General features: G+C 34.3%; 1 pseudogene; it reads right to left on the bottom strand.

Moving 5' to 3' along the window:
* LOC124898826 overlaps nt 1-3,065 on the bottom strand; it is a 7,984-nt pseudogene extending 4,919 nt beyond the window's left edge.
* Between the last annotated feature and the right edge of the window lie 6,182 nt (nt 3,066-9,247).

Below are 9,247 nucleotides of genomic sequence, written 5' to 3'. Positions count from 1 at the left end.
TATTAATTTTTGTAATATTAATGATAGATAAAAATAGATCGATGTATAATCTTTGAATGAATAATTTTCTAAAATAATGGAATTGACATAGTAATCGAGTATTTTTTTTTTTTAATATTTGAAAAATATTTTTTGGCGATTTAGGACTAATGTCTAGTTCTGGAGTTACTTTCTTTTTCTCTTTTGTAATTCTTTCTATTTGATTTTTTATTGTACTTTTTCTATCAGTCAAATCCTTCATTTTGGTTTTTATCAGTGAAGAATTTGGCCAATTTCCAGATTCAATTTGACTAAATGATTCATTAATTATTTGATTACTAATTAGATAATCTTTTTCATTTTTGGTTTCATTCGATTCAGATATTTCTTTGAATCTAAATAATACAATTGGATTTATGTTTGAAAGTTCTTTTTTTATTTTCTTTAGAAATAGAATATTTTTTATAAGCCATTTTGGTTTCTTTTGAAACTCTTCGAAATAATTTTGTTTTTCCTTTTAAAACTTTTCGAATTATAGTTATAAAAGTTATAAAATATTTATTTTTAAATTTTCCAATTTTTTTCAAGTTCCTTAAAAATGGGCTCAAAAAAGGAAGGGCGCTTTCGGAGAGAACCAAAGGGAAGTTCAGCTTCCATTCCCAAAATTGTTAAAAAAACAAAAATCATCTTTTTGTTTTTTCTTTTTCATCAGCTCTACACGGGAGGGGTACAGTTTAGATATATGCCAAGGTTTCAAACAAAAAGGAAATAAAATTTTGATCTGAATCCCATCGCTCAACCAATTTTGGGGAAATTCTCTTTCTGATAATTGAACACAATTATAAGTACATTTAATATGTATTTATCTATTCCATTCCTGCAAATCCTTAGACCATTCAGGAAGTTGCAAGAATAACATATGCCCGAGATTTTTAGGTATTATCAATGAAGGTAATAAAACATATTTTTGGAGAATTGATTGAGTTATTAACATGTAACCTCTTATTATTTGAGCACAAAGAATGTTATCCCAGGCTTCTGTTACCGCTAGCCATGCTTTTTCCTTTCTGGTGTTCTCCTTTTTTTGTCTTTTTCCTTTTCTTTTCTCTTTTTGTTTATTCTTCTTTAGACTCTAGAATCTTGAATTCTCCCTCTTTACCTGTCCAATTTCAAAAAATTGATTTAATCAGTCCAGAGATATCAAAAGAAAAAAGACGAGGGGGGGGGGGGGGGGGTTATTCTGTCGATAAAAAGGGGGGAATGCAAATTTACTTGAAATAGTTTCCAAATAAATGTTTTTCAACTTTGAGCCCGCATAGAGTCTGTAATTATACCTCGCCAAAAATCGGATTGTTGCGAATAGATTATTAAAGGCACTTCCTTGTTGGTCTCATCAGGATCCTTCTTCTCATTGTTGGCAGTAAAAATAACTACACGTTTGAATTTTCTTAAGCGAATTTGATAATCTACTGATAGGCCATCTTCAAATTTACCCAATTATTGGTCCAATTCGATGATTAATTTACATGACCAGCAAGGTTTGTTTTTACTGATTTCGTTTATTCCAATCGATTTGTTTCAAGATTTTGTCTCATTAGGATCAATTGCGTTGAATACAAATTTTAAAAATTTAGTTCTTTTTTCTGAATTCATTCTTACCTGTTCTTAGTTTGAAAATAAAGAAAGGTCTTTCAAATTTAAACTTGATTTTGGTTCGTTACCAAATTCATTAATTAAAGTTAAGAACTCGTCAATTTCTGTTTATAATGGTTTTTTATCAATCGTTTCCACTTTTTGTTCAAATTCTTGGTAATCAGTATTCGAAAGATAGATAGTATGAATCCTATTTAGTCTAACTCTCTCTTTCAAATTTTCTAGCGAATTATTGTTTATGATTGAAGGTGAAACCCCTTTTTTGATTGTTCCTCAATATGATCCATTTAACAAAGGATCGTACATTTTAGGCATGTATTCTTTTTTAGTATCATCATTACACAATCTAGTCCTTATTTCAAGTATATCTAGAGAAAGAGATTCCTAGTCTAGAACTTCAAGTCGATTTAAAAATTCCTTATTCAGATTATTACTTTTTTCTTTGTTGGTAGAAACCCACTGATTGTCCAGTTCATGAGGGAGCATTTTTTGGAGTGACAATAGGAGTATCTTTCTTTTTATCATTTTCCAAAAAGTTGATAAACTTGGCGGGTATGTAAAAGATATTCTTTTTTTCCATCACTTTTACATGTGTCAAAAAAATGTTGTGACACTTCAGCTCTTACGGCTTGGTCAAATCGATTATTCTTTATGTAGCGAAATGGTCGATTCCACCGATTATAATCAAAAAGAATACTCAAAAGAGGTTTTTGAAACCCGAAGAGTTCTTGATTTTCATTTTCGTTATCAAGAAATTGCAATTTAAAATTTTTTGGATTACCCGTGTTATTATTATTATTATTCAGATAAGAATCTTTTTTATCATAAATTTCACAATTACTAGTATTAATATTTTTATAGCCTCTCTCTGTAAGGTAAGAGTGGAATTTATCCTTTATTTTGTCCTTTCCATTCACTCGAATTTCTTCTGTTTCATCGATTTTGTCCGAATCCGACCCTTCTTCTGAAAAGGGGGAAGGAGAAGGATAAGGATCTTCTTCAGTGGATCCCTCTTGAAAAAGGGAAGTAGAAGTATAAGGATCTTCTTCAGTGGATCCCTCTTGAAAAAGGGAAGGAGAAGGAGAAGGATCTTCTTCAGTGGATCCCTATTGTTCCTGTTTAGTCCCCTTCATTTCAGAAGCAGTTTCTACATCTCTTTCTTCCTCACTTTCCTCCCTTTCTTCTGTTTTTGAGGCCTCTTTCAGTTTCTTAGCTTCTTTCAGTTTCTTAGTAAGAATGGGTAAGGGTATTCTGCCTAAATTGTAGACACAGGTAATAAATAAGAGAATACTAAAGATCCAAGCCATAAAATTTCTCAATTCTAACACAAGGTACTTATTAGATCGAATTTACTTATTCAATCTAATAGAATGATTTTGCCATATCCAGACTAATATCAATCCAAGCCATTTCATGAATAAAATGTGACCAATTCAATTTCAATTTCATGTCTAAGGACTTTAACCTCTTATTAGCTGTCAAACCAACAAGGTCGTCAATTACACAATACATGGCTCATAATACCTTTACAATATAATTTATCAATCATACTTATTGGGCCATTTCCCTAGTTCAAAACAACCCGACCATGTGACTAGACAATTCACTAAGACATTTTCACAAACACCTTTTGTGCATGCCCTTACCAAGGCTAATTTAAAGGTAGAAATAGTCAAGATTAGGGTTAATCAAGACCTACATGTTAAACCACATATAAAAATTGCCCATATGTACAAAATATCAACAATATCATGTATAAACACAAGTCTAAGCAAGAACACACATAACTCATCACTAGGCATCAAACCCTTAACATTTTGATTTCAAAATAATCATTTACAAGTATTAATCTATGTCTAAAACACATGGTGCTTGGTTTAAAACAAGGGAAATAGTTACATGCCTTAGATAACTTGATTCACCAAGGGATATTAACTCTTCGTTGCTTCTAGATGAACACCCTCCAACCCCTAGCTTCCAATCTTGTTTCAAGAAGCTTTGAGAGTGTTTTGGAATGTTTAAGTCTTGTAAATAAGGGTTTAGGAGGTTACAATGTCTTATATAGTGAAAGGAATTAAGGGTTTTGCGGTGGGAAATAACCATAAAGCACTAAATAGTGGCTTTCCGGGGGGGGGGGGGGGGGGCACAACTCACTTGAGTCCCCCTAACTCTTTACTAGGCTTCTCCTAGGTTATCTACACTAGTTAGGGTACGACTACACACCCTTGAGTCATATCCAAGGGGTACGACTCATTCCCTAAACCTTACACACCACTCATACCAAAAACAGTCCACTTTAAGTCTAAGACACCTCTCTATACGACCATGTTAGGTATGACTTGTACGTTAGTTATGATTGGGAGATAACTCGTACCTAGGACAGTGAGTAACCCTGACCATACTTCCTAGGGTATGAGAGGGGGTCTACAACTCGTATCCAAGGGGTACAAGTGGTACCCTTAGTCTTACCTAGCTAGAGACATCAAATGAAGAAACTTTCTTATGGTTTAAAGCCTAGGTGTTTCAATTCTGCCCCACTGGAATCATTTGTCCTCGAATGATGGGTGAGACAACCGTAAAAACACGTTAGCACATTATTACACATAAAACAAACCTTTAACAAGTTCGAAGCAAGAACATAATATGGATACAACAAATATCATGATCATCATCCATCAACCATTTATTTCATTGACCTTGGGACTCAAACCCACTACTTATCAAATCACTTACTCATTTCATAACTTAGGGACTTTAACCCATTGACTTATCAAGAATACTTGCTCAATTTAATGACTAGGGACTATAACCCATCATAAGACATGAATCAACTCAAAGTATTAGGGACTTAAACCATTACACAACAAGGACACAAACAATTTCAAACCATTAGGGACTTGAACCCATGGTCTAACAAGACACAACTCAAGGTAAGAAGATTAATACATACCTCAATCATAAGTTTCCAAAATGTCAAAAACAAATGTAGATACTTGGACTTCATATTCTCCTTTGCTTCCCAAGTAGCTTCCTCGGTCTTTTGGTTCCTCCATAGAACCTTCACTAAAGCTACCTCTTTCATTCACAACCGGAGAACTTGTCGATCCAAGATCCTCACTAGGACATCCTAATAGGACAAAGAGTCCAAAATACCAACATCTTCCATGGGAATAACCAAGGAAGGGTGAACCACACATTTCCACAACATGGACACATGGAAAACTGGGTTAATGGAGTCCATACTAGAAGGAAACTCCAATTCATAGGAAACATTGACAACCCTCTTCTCAATCAAGCAGAGACCAACATATCAAGGACTAAGTTTCCTCTTTTAACCAAACCACATCACTTCCTTCATGCGAGACACCTTAAAAAATACACAATTACCAATATTAAACTCTAAGTCCCTACGCCTCATATCTATATAGTACTTTTGGCAACTTTGAGCAGTTTTCAATCTATCACGAATCACCTTCACCTTATCTAAGGCTTGGTGAAATAAATTGGGGCCAAGTAATTTACCCTCACCAAATTCATACCATCCAATAGGAGATCGACATCTCCTACCATACAATGCTTAAAATGGGCCAAATACTAGAGTGGTAACTATTATTATAGGCAAACCCAATCAAAGGCAAATAGTCGTACCAATTACCACCATAATCAATAGCACAAGCCCGCAACATATCTTCTAATATTTAGATGGTCCTCTCTATTTATTCATCCGAATGTGGGTGAAAAGTGGTACTAAGGCACACCTTAGTTCCCAAACCTTTTTTGAAAGACTTCCAAAAGTGAGATGAGAATGGAGGACCATGACCCAAAATGATTGAAACTGAAATTTGTTGGGTCGTTACATTATTTCCATCATTTTAGGTGATAGAAATGATAGAAACCAAAATTTCTTGGGTCATGCAATTTCACGATCTTTGCAAGATATAATTTAGCATAATTCTTCATCGAGTAAGTAGTCCTTACTGGCAAGAAATGAGCAGACTTGGTCATTCAATCAACAATGAGCCAAAGAGAAACATATTGATTTCGAGACCAAAGAAGAGTGGAAATGAAATCCATATTAATTGCCCCCACTTCCATTATGGTAACACAATTGTTTGGTACAAAAAAACAGGCCTCATGTGCTCAACTTTTACTTGTTGACACACCATAAACTTAGCCGCATAGCTAGCAAGCTCACATTTTAAATTATTCCACCAATAGCACCTTCTAAGATCATAATACATCTCTTTGGAACCGGGATGAATACCATACCGAGATTCATGAGCCTTGGCCATAGTCCTTTCTCTCAATCTATCAATGTCGGGAACACATAGTCTACCTTGGTACCTCACGATACCATCACCACCAATCAAAAAGTCAACTATCTTTTGTTGACCCACATTACACTTGATATTCATCAAATCGGGATCCACCATTTGTTTTTCCTTTATGTCAACAACAAGAGACGACTGAGATACTTGTTGCACAAATACACCACATCATTTGAGTCCGTGAGACGAACTCCAAGATTATCCAAATAGTGAATGTCCTCCACCAATTCCCACTTGTCCTCATGAACATGGGCTAAACTTCCAATAGAATATCTACTAAGAATATTGGAAACTACATTAGCCTTACCTGGATAGTAATGAAGACTCTATCATAGTCTTTCAACAACTCAAGCCACCTTTTTTGCTTGATATTCAACTCCTAAGTAAACACATACTAAAGACTCTTATGATCAGAAAACATATCAACATGAACCCTATAGAGATAATGTAACGACCCGAGGCTATCCCATTATTGTGATACGGTTCTCAGAACCACAAGTGATCCCAAGCTAACCCATGAACTTGCATGATACTTGAGAAATTAATTTAAAATATATAAATTAGCTAAATTTGTTATGTGAAAACATAATCATGACATAATCTGGATAAATAAAATATTGATAAAGTTTACAACCTGATAAAACTGAAGAGAGAACTGGAATTTGCATTTCATGACTCCGACTGACTATCTATGAAAACTTTACTATACTAACTATAGATAATCGGGACATGCATCAAAATACCACTACTAAATATATATGAATAATAAAAATAAAGTACATGAACAATATCTGACTGGAGTCCCCAAAATAGTAGAACTCATCACCTGCTGGCTGGAAGCTGCAAACTACCCAATTATGATGTGTAGGCTACACTAGTACCTACATTATGAGATAATGTAGCACATAGACATATATTTGGATCAGTACTTCAAGAATATACTAAGTGGGGGTGAATGCAATAAGTAAAAGTGATTAGGAACATAATCTTAAAACATGCATCCAAAGTGCAAGTAGACTCACCAAAAGGCTGAAATAAACTGAAAGCTGAAGTATCTTAAAACATAAGTAACAAACATAATCTGATAAGCTGTTGAATCACTACACTTAATTTCTTAAAACTTTACTTTTGTAGAATACATATAACTGAAGCTGGGATGAGGTAAAAACATAAATACTGTATGAATACTGGGTCTGAAACTACATGATGGAAACTGACATAACTCGAGGATTTGAATATATAAATATACTGAGCATGAATCATTAAGAATACAAACCAAACATAACATGGAATAAGCGGATCAGATTAGCTGAATGGCTGATACCTGACTGTCTAAACTACTAAAATTTAAGTAAATGGATAACTAATGTCCATATACTAAGTAATTGATATATCAAAATTAACTAACTGATATCTGAATACTAATCATGTAAAGCTGAACAGTGGATCTTTTATGGATACTAAACATGGAAATGTGAACATGTTAAACTAAGAATGCAAGACCAAGCATAAACATATTTCTTAGATAATTTTTAATTTGAAAGATCAAAATCTATATACTAAATAACTAAAAATCTATAGACTTGGTCAAGCTAACCTGATCTGAGATACACTGAATGCTGACTAAGAATGTAGGAGGTATCATCTAACTGACATACCCCAATCTAAGCTAATCGGGGTCTAACCAACTGGAAGGGTGTCATTACCATTCCACGAGCACTAACACTGGCTGTGTGGATCCACTAATCAAATGTCTTGAAGTACTAGGGAGTTATTCCTAAACTAGAGGGTGACCCCTAAGAGAGTGCCAGTCCTAAACTGGTGGATGGCATATCATTATCCTACACTAGCTACATAGTTCTAGAACTTAGGGACTGTTACTAAGGATTCAATCCTAACTGGCGGGTGAGCCCCCAAACCTAGGTTTGCTCGATGCTAAATCCTACTGTCAAATGAATTGACACTTAAATCATGAACTGGTGCATGCACTAAAGCTGATAAGATAAGCTCGGGTCATGGTGTTTTGAAAATATCAGTGCATACAGAGTTTGAAGTAATCATAAACATGTAAATTTATAGTGCTCGACATGAGCATAACAACTGACTATAATGATAAGACATGGTTTAACTGACTTATTACTTGAAAATCTAAAATTATGTAAAAATACATAGGTTCAGATGTTCATAACCTGCCAACACTAAATAACACTTTAAATATGATAAAACCATCTAAAATATTTGTAGGAAGTCCTAATTTGGGGAACCCAAAATATAATGTATTTAAATAACTAATAATCTCATGACTTATAAATATGGAAGTAAGTGACCTTGAAAAAGGGATCATGTTTATAAGGCTAAATACATGATTTTAACAATTTGACTTGGCATTGACCAAACGTGACATGTAAGTTTGGGGTTTGAATCACACAGAACCATAATTTACATGATAAAGCTATTAACATGGCTTGAATGTAAAATTAGTGAGGAAACATGGATATGAGTAAATCTTGATAAACTTAAAGTCTTTAATCTCATGGAAATATAATAATTGAAGAATATGGCTAATTGGGTATGAACCCTAATTGCCAAGCATTAACTTTAATCGTTAAAGTAAGTTTTGGTCACAAGGATGAGACAGGATCCTTGTTCATAAACCCCACATAACTTAGTTGATGAATTCTTGAAGAAGTATTGAAATTGACCCTTGAATTAATTGTGTTCTTGAGAGGAGAAACTTGAACTTTGTTCATAGGGAAAAGAGGATGGTGTTTACAAGAGTTGATTCGAATAAGATGGGCAAATAATGCCCTTTTTGGTGCTTTAATTCATGCTTGGGACATTTAGGGTTTAGGGAAAATGACCAAAGTACCGTCTTGACCCTTAAAAGCTGAAACAATGGGGGAATAGCCCCTGCGGTGTGACCCCTAGTCCAGTTAAACACTCTTGATGTGACCCCTAATTAAGTGGAATAGCCCTCGTAATGTGGGGCTATCACGACCACATACTGTCTCTCATGAAAATGGGCATAACTTTTCTCTCGGGTATCGTATTAAGGATAAATTGGTATCATTGGAAAGACAACTCAATTATATATCATTTGGCGGGTTGTGAGCTGCAAAATTCCACATATTTAAAAAGTTATATATGTTTAAAGTTGACCCTTGTAGAAACAAATACCAAACTTTGGACGAATCAAAGGCTCTTAGCTCAATTTTGTTCTAAGTGATTACTAAGAACATTTTTCCCCTCATAATCACTTCACACACTAGGATAAAGATCATGACACA

The sequence above is a fragment of the Capsicum annuum genome, chromosome 1 (assembly GCF_002878395.1).
Source record: "Capsicum annuum cultivar UCD-10X-F1 chromosome 1, UCD10Xv1.1, whole genome shotgun sequence".
NCBI lineage: Eukaryota > Viridiplantae > Streptophyta > Magnoliopsida > Solanales > Solanaceae > Capsicum > Capsicum annuum.
Note: the sequence above shows the minus strand (reverse complement) of the source record. Positions and strands in the feature narration are given on the sequence as shown.